The sequence below is a fragment of the Vitis riparia genome, chromosome 18, assembly GCF_004353265.1.
Source record: "Vitis riparia cultivar Riparia Gloire de Montpellier isolate 1030 chromosome 18, EGFV_Vit.rip_1.0, whole genome shotgun sequence".
In the NCBI taxonomy this organism is placed as follows: domain Eukaryota; kingdom Viridiplantae; phylum Streptophyta; class Magnoliopsida; order Vitales; family Vitaceae; genus Vitis; species Vitis riparia.
The window spans coordinates 20214121-20225279 of NC_048448.1; positions in this window are offsets into that span (position 1 = coordinate 20214121).

Here is an 11159-nt window from a genome sequence, read left to right on the forward strand (position 1 = left end):
AATGACGATCTTATCATTGCCCTTGTTGTCATGCACAACTTGAGTTCTTTTGGGTGCCATCGACGTAGTAGAGATCAATCTTCTAACAAAAAAGATGAGAGGTAGAGAGGTCCCACCGGGCGTGCCAAAAATTTGTACGCACAAATTTTGTAAAATTTTATCCTGTAAAAATTAACAAAATAAAATAGGAAAATTAATGCGAACAAACGATTTATTAAATTTAACAATATAGTGCGGGTACAATCTCAGAAATAAATAATATTCTTTCCAAAAGAATATTTTTTTCCCTCTGATTCTTTTGACTTGATCACACTTCGGAAGACGACGATAGCGTTTTTTTTTTTTTTTTTTTCAGAGATCAATCGAGGGCCACAAATGGCTTATTCTCGAATGACCTTGTTGAATGGCAAAGAACGATTGTATTAGTTATTTTCCCGTGTACCGAACTTGCAAGGAGATTTGATGAAGTTCCCTATTGTTGTGAAGCCCCTTCCCCTATACGGAGTTACCTTTGGATTTTCCTCTCTAGATTTTTCTCTCTAGAATTTTCTTCTCTCTCCATTTTTTTCTTGATGGAAGACACCTCATTTATAGGTGAAGATAGGGAATTTGAATTTCAGAATCCCCAATTTTAGTTGCTTAATTCAAGGGATTTAGTTCCTTAATTTTAGCAAATTTTCTTATCCGGGAGGTTTTACCAACAAGATAATAATAATAACAATAATTTTCTTATTATTATTATTATTATCCTTTTTATAGTTGGAGATGAGAGAGACTTATCCATAAGATGGGAGACTTATCCATAAGAGGATTTTTTTTTTCTTTTTTAAAAGACCAAATTAGTGGTAATTTAATCCACTAATTTTTTTTATGTCTACAACAACCAATAAAAAATGAAATATAAACACATTTGAGAAAAAAAAAACACACAAGTTAGGAAAAAATAAGTTAGAGGATAAGATGTCCTTCCCTAATTGAGTGAAGAAACTCCATAACAAAATAATGCTTCATAATTGAAAACAAAGAGAACTCTTCAAGAGTGATATATTTCTAATTTTGATATAACATTAAAAAGTTAAAACAAATGAATTGTGAAATAAACAACTAACCTAAAATAAATGTTCGACAAGCAGAGTAGTGAATATAAAACAAATCCAAATACACAAAGAAAATACCAAATGAATATAATCCTAGGTGGGTGACTTCTCTAAAAATTTTAAAATTGTAAATAAGGGAGGAAACAAAGAAAAGAGATGTAAAAAGAATTTTTCCTTACCATTATTAATTTTCATGCAACATTTTTCTGGAAATTTCCAAATCTAGAAATCATGATAGGTTAGACTTTAGAAATCACGTAGGACTTGGTGACCGTTTTTTTTTTTTTTTTAATTAGTAAAATTTCTAATTCAATTATTACTCATCTTTTTCTTATTGGTCAAATGGAAGAAAGGAAATACATGTATTTAAAAGAAGGTTATTTCAATGTTTAGAAGCCAATTATTTATAATTAATAATAATATTTCTTATTTCTAAAATAAAAAGAAGAAATAACAAAAGTTTGGATTTTCTTAATATACATATATGTATTCCTTAGTATGCTATTGAAAAGTTAAGCTTTTAAAAAGTAATTCCCATGACTATCAACTTTTAATATTTTAATATTATATTAACTCTCATACTTTTTTTTTAACAATATCCATGAAATGATTTTAAATATAATTTATTTAGTTTTTTTGTAATTGTGTTGAAAGAGAAATAAAAATTGTTCTATCCTTCATTTTTACATATAAAATTATTACCTAATACATTAGAATATTATAATATCAGGATCTAATTGAATTCACACGAAATTGACTACTTGCATTCACCGTAGTTTGTAATCATTCAATTACAATAAATAATAATTAAAAAAATGGAGATACTAAAAGAAGCAAATATATGGTGTTGAAGATGAATAGAGAAAGAATCCTAAATCTCAATTTGAATCTTACCCTAAGCATGGTTAAAAACCAAAGTAAAGTATAATATACTCAAAAATCATGTATTCATTTTGTAGAAGTGAATTACAATCACTGAGTGTCATACATGATTAATATATATGATGATGCCAATATATAAAATCAGGAATTGGTATACAACTTAGTACAATTAAAATATCTTAAAAAGAGTTATGATAATTTATTTTATGACAACAAAGTAAATAAATGATATAAAATATATATCTCTTTTGGGTTGAGCTCATGGTGCGCATGATGGGAGCGTTAGAACTATGAATCTAACTACATGAATTCTGAAAGGCCACAGAACATAGATAGGGATTGTAAAAAGTAATAGATTTTTTTTGGGACTTTTTGAATCAAAAAGTACAAAGCATGAATCATTTATATGATGGTCAGCATTATCCTATTTTCAACTAAGTGATCTGCCTCTCCAATCTATTACTCTAATTTTTGTGCTTCATCATATTAAATAGTAGGAGACAATGACACTGCCAAGAATTATGAAGTGCAACAATGATGCTTACATAAAATGCCATCGTTTATAAAGTGTCGTTATTCATTTATATAAAGTGTCAATACTTAGAAAAAAATTTCAAGCGCCAACTTAAATATTCAACAAGTGACATTATTGCTCAAGTGTCATTGTTCATTGAATTCCTTGACACTTTTCGGAGGAATCAAATGTCATTATTTACAATTTTTGTAGTAGTGAGTGTCATGGGCCACCAAGGAATAACCACAAGTTAAAAGAGAAGTACAGGAAAGCTCTTAGTGCCACATATGCTAAGAGAACAAAATGGAGGGCCTACAAATATCTTTCTTCTCATTCTAAAAAACCTTAAAGGTAGAGTCTTTAGGCTTTTGGGAACCAGGTAAGGTCATCTCATATGTTTGAATGGAGCCTACAAGTTCATCAACTCTCATGGAATCGATTTCCTTGCTCTCCTCTATGACTATTACTTTAGTTATCAATCTCTTTGGAAGAGATCTCAATATTTTCCTAACTACCTTAGAATCTGAAATAGGTTCTCCAAGATTGAATGAAGAATTTACATTATCACTCAATTCAAAATCAAACAAAGAAAAAGTTTAATTTCATGCATCCTAATATTCTTAAACCTAGTAGCAAGCATTTGTAATTTAGAAATCTTTATAGTAGATGTACCTTCATGAGTGACTTGAAGTATATCCCATGCTTCATTTGCATGTTTGCAATTTGCGATCCTGTGAAACTAACTTGGACAAACTCCATTAAAAATACTAAATAAAGTCCTAGCATTGGCTTCACTACTTTTATTGTCTGCTTTGTCCCATGATGTTTAGATTTAAGTCCTCTTGTTGATCTTCCTCAAGCAACAAGGATTAATGTTGGTCCCCAACCATATTCAATTGAATTCCATACCCTTTCACCTTGCATTTCTAAGGAAAAACATCATTCTCACTTTCTAATAGGAATAATTACTCCCATCAAAATAAGGTAGACTATTCAAAAGGAGCAACACTTTTTGAATGTTCCATATCAGACTTACAGGATCACTAAAAATTTGATTTTTATCCTATATGATCAATAAAATTTTGATTTTTAAACAATTGAAAATAAGTAATGCTCAAATTCCACTTGAATAATAACTGAAAATCCAATAGGGAACGCCTAGAGAGAGGTGAATGGGTGATTTAAAAATTTAATTAATATTTGTAAATTATAACAAAATTTTTCTTACTCCAATAGATATCATGGATATCCCAAATAATTAAATGTATTATACCTAAAATCTTTAGGTATTCAAAAATAAGATTTTTAACTTTTAAGGATACCCTACAATTGGTTAGGGATAAAGATAATATAATTGTTAATATCTAAATAATAATATCTCAAGAAATGTTACAAATAACAATAATTAGATATAAGGATAACAACCATAATCACTAAGATAACCACCCTAACAACCTCAATTGCAATCCCAACCAATCAAATAATACATGCATGAATAAATAGATATGTACTTTTTAAAAAAACCTTGCAAGATATTAGGGATAATCAATTTAACCTATTCAAGGCAATTCAAATAGAATATTAAATATAAAAATTAGACAATGAGGTGCAAAAATTTTTACATGGAAAACCTCCACAGATTGTGGAGATAAAAAACCATGAGGTCTAAGACCTACCAATCTAAATTCACTATTCAAAATCAAGTTACATAGATTTATATAGACACCTTACCCTAAAGATTTACTCTACAACGCCTACAACTTGATTCACGTCTATGACACAGCAACTCCCTGTTGCTCCATAGTAGATCCTTCGGTCCCTTCGAAGGGATTGCAATCTTCAACTAACAATTCAAAGATTCAAATCCTTGAATGAGGGAACATAAATGGTGTGGCAATTATGCATTTCTCACAAGAAGTCCCACTAAAGAATAATAAGTCTCTCAAAAATCTTGTAAGATATCTATGATCTTTCTAATTTCCAATCTCTAACCCACAAGGGGAAGGAGAGTATATATAGGCAAAAGCCATGAGAGTTTCGGTGTCCTAAGTTTTCAAATTAGAGTTTGAATGAAATTCATTCAAAATACATTTCTAAATTCGATAGGATTGACATGATCATTTAAGTAGACTTTCACCACTTGAGCTAATGCTCTACTTAAGTGGTCCTTACCACTTGTATAGGCTGACCGCTTGAGTAGGATTAACCACTTAAGTAGTCCTTACCTCTTGAGCGAGTTTAATCGTTTAAGTAGCCCCTATTTTTTGAAAAATCATTTTTAAAAACATTTTAAGTTTAAAAATGATTCTGAACCTTTTTATACCTCAAATAAGCCTTATATGCCATAAGCCAAACCTTTTTAAACTTACCTATGACTTCCCAATTGGATGAATAGTAACCCTTGATCTTCAATGGAGAGCATGTCATTATCTAAAAGGACTTTTTTGGTCAAACATCATTCTTGCTTTCCATTAGGAATAATTACTCCCATCAAAATAGGGTGGACTATTCAAAAGGAGCAACACTTTTTGAATGTTCCATATCAAACTTATAGGATTAATAAAAATTTGATTTTTATCCTATATGATTAAGAAATTTTTTATTTTTAATCAATATGATAAAGAATCGGCATTTTATCATTCTTTGACACTAGTTGAAAAATAAGTAATGCTCAAATACCACTTGAATAATAACTGAAAATCCAATAGGGAACGCCTAGAGGGAGGTGAATGGGTGATTTCAAAATTTAATTAATATTTGTAAATTATTACAAACTTTTTCTTACTCCAATAGATATCAAGGATATCCCAAATAATTAAATGTATTATACCTAAAATCTATAGGTATTCAAAAATAAGATTTTAAACTTTTAGGGATACCCTACAGTTGGTTAGGGATAAAGATAATATAATTGTTAATATCTAAATAATAATATCTCAAGAAATGTTACAAATAACAATAATTAGATATAAGGATAACAACCATAATCACTAAGATAACCACCCTAACAACCTCAATTGCAATCCCAACCAATCAAATAATATATGCATGAATAAATAGTTATGTACTTTTTAGGAAAACCTTGCAAAATATTAGGGATAATCAATTTAACCTGTTATAGGCAATTCAAACAGAATATTAAATACAAAAATATAGACAATGAGGTGCAAAAATTTTTACATGGAAAACCTCCTCAAACTGTGGAGATAAAAATCCATGAGGTCTAAGACCTACCAATCTAAATCCACTATTCAAAATCAAGTTACATAGATTTATATAGACACTTTATCCTAAATATTTACTCTACAACACCTACAACTTGATTCATGTCTATGACACAACAACTCCCTATTGCTCCGTAGTAGATCATTCGGTCCATTCGAAGGGATTACAATCCTCAACTAACAATTCAAAGATTCAAATCCTTGAATGAGAGAACATAAATGGTGTGGCAATTATGAATTTCTCACAAGAAGTCCCACTAAAGAATAATAAGTCTCTCAACAATCTTGTAAGATGTCTATGATATTTCTAATTTCCAATCTCTAACCCATAAGGGGAAAGAGAGGTATATATAGGCAAAAGTCATGAGAGTTTCGGTATCCTAAGTTTTCAAATTAGAGTTTGAGTGAAATTCATTCAAAATACATTTCTAAACTCGATAGGATTGACATGATCGTTTAAGCAGACTTTGACCACTTGTATAGGCTGACCGCTTGAGTAGGATTAATCGCTTGAGTAGCCCCTATTTTTTGAAAAATCATTTTTAAAAACATTTTAAGTTTAAAAATGATTCTAAACCTTTTTATACCTCAAATAAGCCTTATATGCCACAAACCAAACCTTTTTAGACTTACCTATGACTTCCCAATTGGATAAATAGTAACCCTTGATCTTCAATGGAGAGCATGTCATTATCTAAAAGGACTTCTATGGTCAAACATTAATTGGAACAAAATTGCCAATAAATAAACAAGACTCAATGTCTTAACAATACATTCCCCAATTTTCAAGCCCATGACTTATTCATTTTTCCCTTGCTTTGATCTTCCCATGCTTCTTAAGTTTAAAATCTTTCTTCAGACATATTTGATCCCTTCCTCTTCCTTGGTTAAAATTGATTCTAGTAATTTCTATTTTTTTCCTCATTTAAACTTGAAATTAAGCTTAAAATATATGTTAGATCTACAACTAGGATCTTAGCACTTAATTTAGGTGAGTAGGTCCCTTTATATAGTATAATTCATATCATATATATGTTATTGGAGCGCATATTTTGACTACAATCAATATCCTATTATAGGGTTGTGCATCTTGGTTCATTAAAGCATCTAGGGACTATTCCCCTTATACCTAGCCATGAAAGCCTAAGAATGCTTGATGTTTGCATCTAGAATCCTAGTCTAAAACCATCGTTTATCTATAGCCCTTTAGCCTTGACAATATGAAACTATATTACAAATTTAAATAATTTCTTAATGTTTACATGTGAGACATTAACATTGGTTTGGAATTTTATTTTTTTTAAAAAAGGGTTATTTGGATACATGACTTAAAATAACTCTCAAATTGTATATGGCCCCTCACACTTTAATTTTGTCAAGAAATAACTCTTTTTGGATACTTTTACCCTTCTCATTTTGTTTGTTATAAAAATTATCATCTTTTCATAACTATCTTATCTCTCCAATAACTCATTCTTGCTTTCATTTTAGATGTTTATATAGATTAAATGAATACACAAGAGTCAAGTTTGATTTAGAAAAAAACTTAACAAGAATTAAATTCATTTACAAATAATTTAACTACGATCAAGTTTTCCATTTCATCTACGAAGAACTCAATTATAATGATCTAAACTTTGTTGTTATTAAGTTTTATTTTAAAAAACTTAATTAGAGTTAACATTTTATCTAAAAAAATCTTCATTATAAGTAAGTTCTTAATTAGAAGATTCATATGGACTCAAACATTAAATGAAAGGATTATGTGATCTCATCTTCACATTTTAGAAGTCTAAATGACAAAAAAAAAAAAAAAAAAAAAACTCAACAAAAAATAATAAAAAGTACCACTAAAGGACAACCTAAAAAAACTCTTACAAAAATCCCACTAGAAAATTCCTGACCAAAAAACCTTAACCAAAATCCTATTTGAACATTGCAAAAGCCCAAAAAAAATAAAAAATAAATAAATAAAAAACCCACAAAAAAAGGAATAAAAAAACAACAAAAAAACAACTATAAAATCTCAATAAAATTATAAAACAACCATAAAAAATACTAACCAAATACACACACATATATAAAGGATAATGAAGGATCTTGAAGAAGACTGCAAAAAACAACAAAATCTCAACAAAAACTAACTAACAACCATAAAAAAGCACTAACCAAACACACACACACACACACATATAAAGGATAATGAAAGATCTTGAAGAAGATCGCAAAAAACAGAAAAATCTCAACAAAAACCAACTCCAAAAAAAAAAAAAATTAAAAATATCCCACTATAAAAACAATCAAAAAAAAAAAAAATCCTAACTAAAACTAAACAAAAATATGAAAGATCTTGAAAAAGAAAAAAAGATGAGAGAGCGGTTATTGATTTTATCATTTCTTAGATTTGAACTACACCTGCAAATTCACTAGGAAAGAACTTGGAAAATTCATTGGAAGAATGAGAAGGAAATGACTGGTGAAAGAAGGAGAAATGTCATTTTGAGAAAATGAAAAATGGGTAATATTATCCAAATTGAGTCATTGTCTTAATGAATAAAAAAAGAAGGTCATTCTTCTTATTTGAGAAGTATTTGAAATATTTTAACCAAATTTCTCTTAAAAAAATGTAATTAAAGTGGTGCTTGTTTGTTTTTTTAACTTGTTATTGAAAGTAATTTGCTTTTAGATTTTAGATTAATTATATATATATATATATATATATATATATATATATATATATATTATATATATATATATATATATATATAACTTTTTGTTGACTTTAAATTTTTTTTAACTGAATAAAAAAAGTCAAAATATTTAACTCTTTTTTAATGATAAAAGTAACAATATTGATTTTTCTTTATTCCTTAGTATTCAACAGAAATAAAATATTACAAAAAAAAAAAAAACAACTTAATACTTAATATTATTAAGCACTATTTAATTTTAAATTCTATTTAGAATTAATTCAAAAAAAAAAAAAAAAACACCACCTAAGTGTCACAAGTAAAATTTCTCATTTTTAAATTGATTTAAAAACCTTTAAAAAAATTATCCCTTGTTTTTTTATTTGTGTTATCAAATTTTAAAAACTAATAAAAAAAAATAAAAATATATAACCATGCATGATTTTTAAAATTGTTTGCAAACTTTGGTTAAAATAAACATTTAAAAATAAAGGTGTCACTAATGACAATTATTTTGACAAAATAAAGATAAAATTACTTTTTTAACAAAATGAAATAAAAATATTTTTTGGTAAATAAATTTTAATTAGACTATTCTTGCCAATAAAATTGTAAAAATTTCTTTTTCAAATAAAAGATAAATAAAATTCTTTTTAGAAAAACTTGAAAAGGTTTTTAAACACTTTTGTGGACCCATATTTTTCACATGTGTCCCCACTCGATCGGTGAGACTCGCTTTTATTGATGAAAAATTGGTTTTGGAAAAGTCGGAGTTGCCATTTATTTTATTTTTATTTTAAAAGGGAAAATAAAACAAGAAACAAAACCCTAAAAATGACTCCATAATTTCTGGAAAAGTGGGTCTTTTAAAAAAAACCCCCGAGTCTAGGTCCGGGGATCAGGTTACTTATTGGGAAGGTACCTCTAGGAGTTAGCACCCTTTTAAGCCCTATAAAGGTCTCTACTAACTAAGTTGAGGGAAATATGGCGATTAATTCGTTAATTATAGATACTTGGGTAGGTTAGGTGACTTTAAAAAATAGCATGCCTAACAAGAAAGTAAAATCATGATCACAAAAGAGAGTCAAAGTGTGTACCTGACCTGCTTCTCAAGTGCTATCATAAAACACCAAAGTTAGTTCAAATAATATATCATCCAACATGCGCTTTATCGGAAATAATTGAACAATGAAACAAATATCAAGACACCCAAGCACTATCGATCATAGGCATAGTTCACAATGACAAGCATATTCACTAAATTTAGAAGGTGGGCATTAGGAGGCGTACCTGGATAGCATAGATAACTTATCATGCGCTTCCATAAGACATGAGAGGTTAGATAATAATAAAATAAAGAAATCCTAGCATGCTTGTTATCTAATTAGCATAGCAAAAATGATCAAAGTATATGAAAACATCAATTATCACACACATCTTGTATACAATTCCTAAAAATTTTGATGATTTTGATTATAGAAAGTAGCTAAAGTGGCAGGAAAGATGAGCTTTAGAAAAATTATTTTATGTTGGGGTCCCATCAAGTCCCCAGTTAATATTCACAAGTTTAACTTGTGTATTCCCATTAGCTTGGGGACACAAGCTCAAACCTATGTTAAGAAAATAAAGTTTTGGAAACTGAGAAAAATGAATACAACTGGGATAAAACCAAGTTGCATTTATATTTTTTTTTTAAAGAAAGTGAGATCTTTGCACTAAATTTCGAGAATGGATTTTTATTATTATTTTTAAAAAAAAATGTTAAAAGATTTAAATTCTTTTGAGAATGATTTTAAGAAAGCAAAAGGAACCATGTGATTTGATAATCCATAACACAAGACACAAGAAGATTTTTCTTTTTCTTTTCATTCCTAATTTAAAAGGGTTTTGAAAACAAAATAATATCAACTTGGATCTCCTTATTGGCTACCCTTTCATTTGGGATCTAGGAGCCTCGCCATTGATGGAGAATATTCATTTTTTTGAAAGAAAAGAAGTTATTTTGACTTCATTCGAGATGCCCATTTAAAAAAGCTATTTTCTTAATAAAAAGGTTTGAGTTCAAGACTTAAAAGAGTTCAATTAAAAAAGAACTAGAATTGTCGACTTGAAAACATGGCAAAAAATTTAACTAAAACCTAAATTCTAAAAACTAAATGGATTCAATCAAAACAAAAAGTTATCAATTTGAAGACGTGACAAGAATTTGACTAAAACTAATATTCTAAAATAAAAATAAATAAATAAACAAATGAGGTCAATCCAACTAAAAGAAATCACTAAGAGGAGACATGGATTTAACTAAAACAAAAATTCTAAACAACTTAATAATTGCAATGATCAATCAAACTCAGGAATTATCAATTCAAAAATAGGCATGAATTAAACTATGACTAAAATATAACTAGCATAATAACTACAAGCCTTAATCTTTGACTAATTATCAATTTGGACATAGAACATAATTATCTAAAACTAAATTTTTTTTTAACAAACTTAATAGTTAGCCTAACTAGAGTTATCAATAAAGACAAGACATGACTAAAAAATAAAAACAAACTCATAAACAAAATGAAATCAACCAAGAGAATTAAAACGTGCAATATGAAGTTAATGATATGGAATCAAATGAATTAACCAACCAAAATTCTAAAGACATTAAGTATACGGACTATAGTGAAACTTATAAAAATTAACATTGAAATATATATATATATATATATAAAACAAAAAATTTAGTGCACTCTTATTT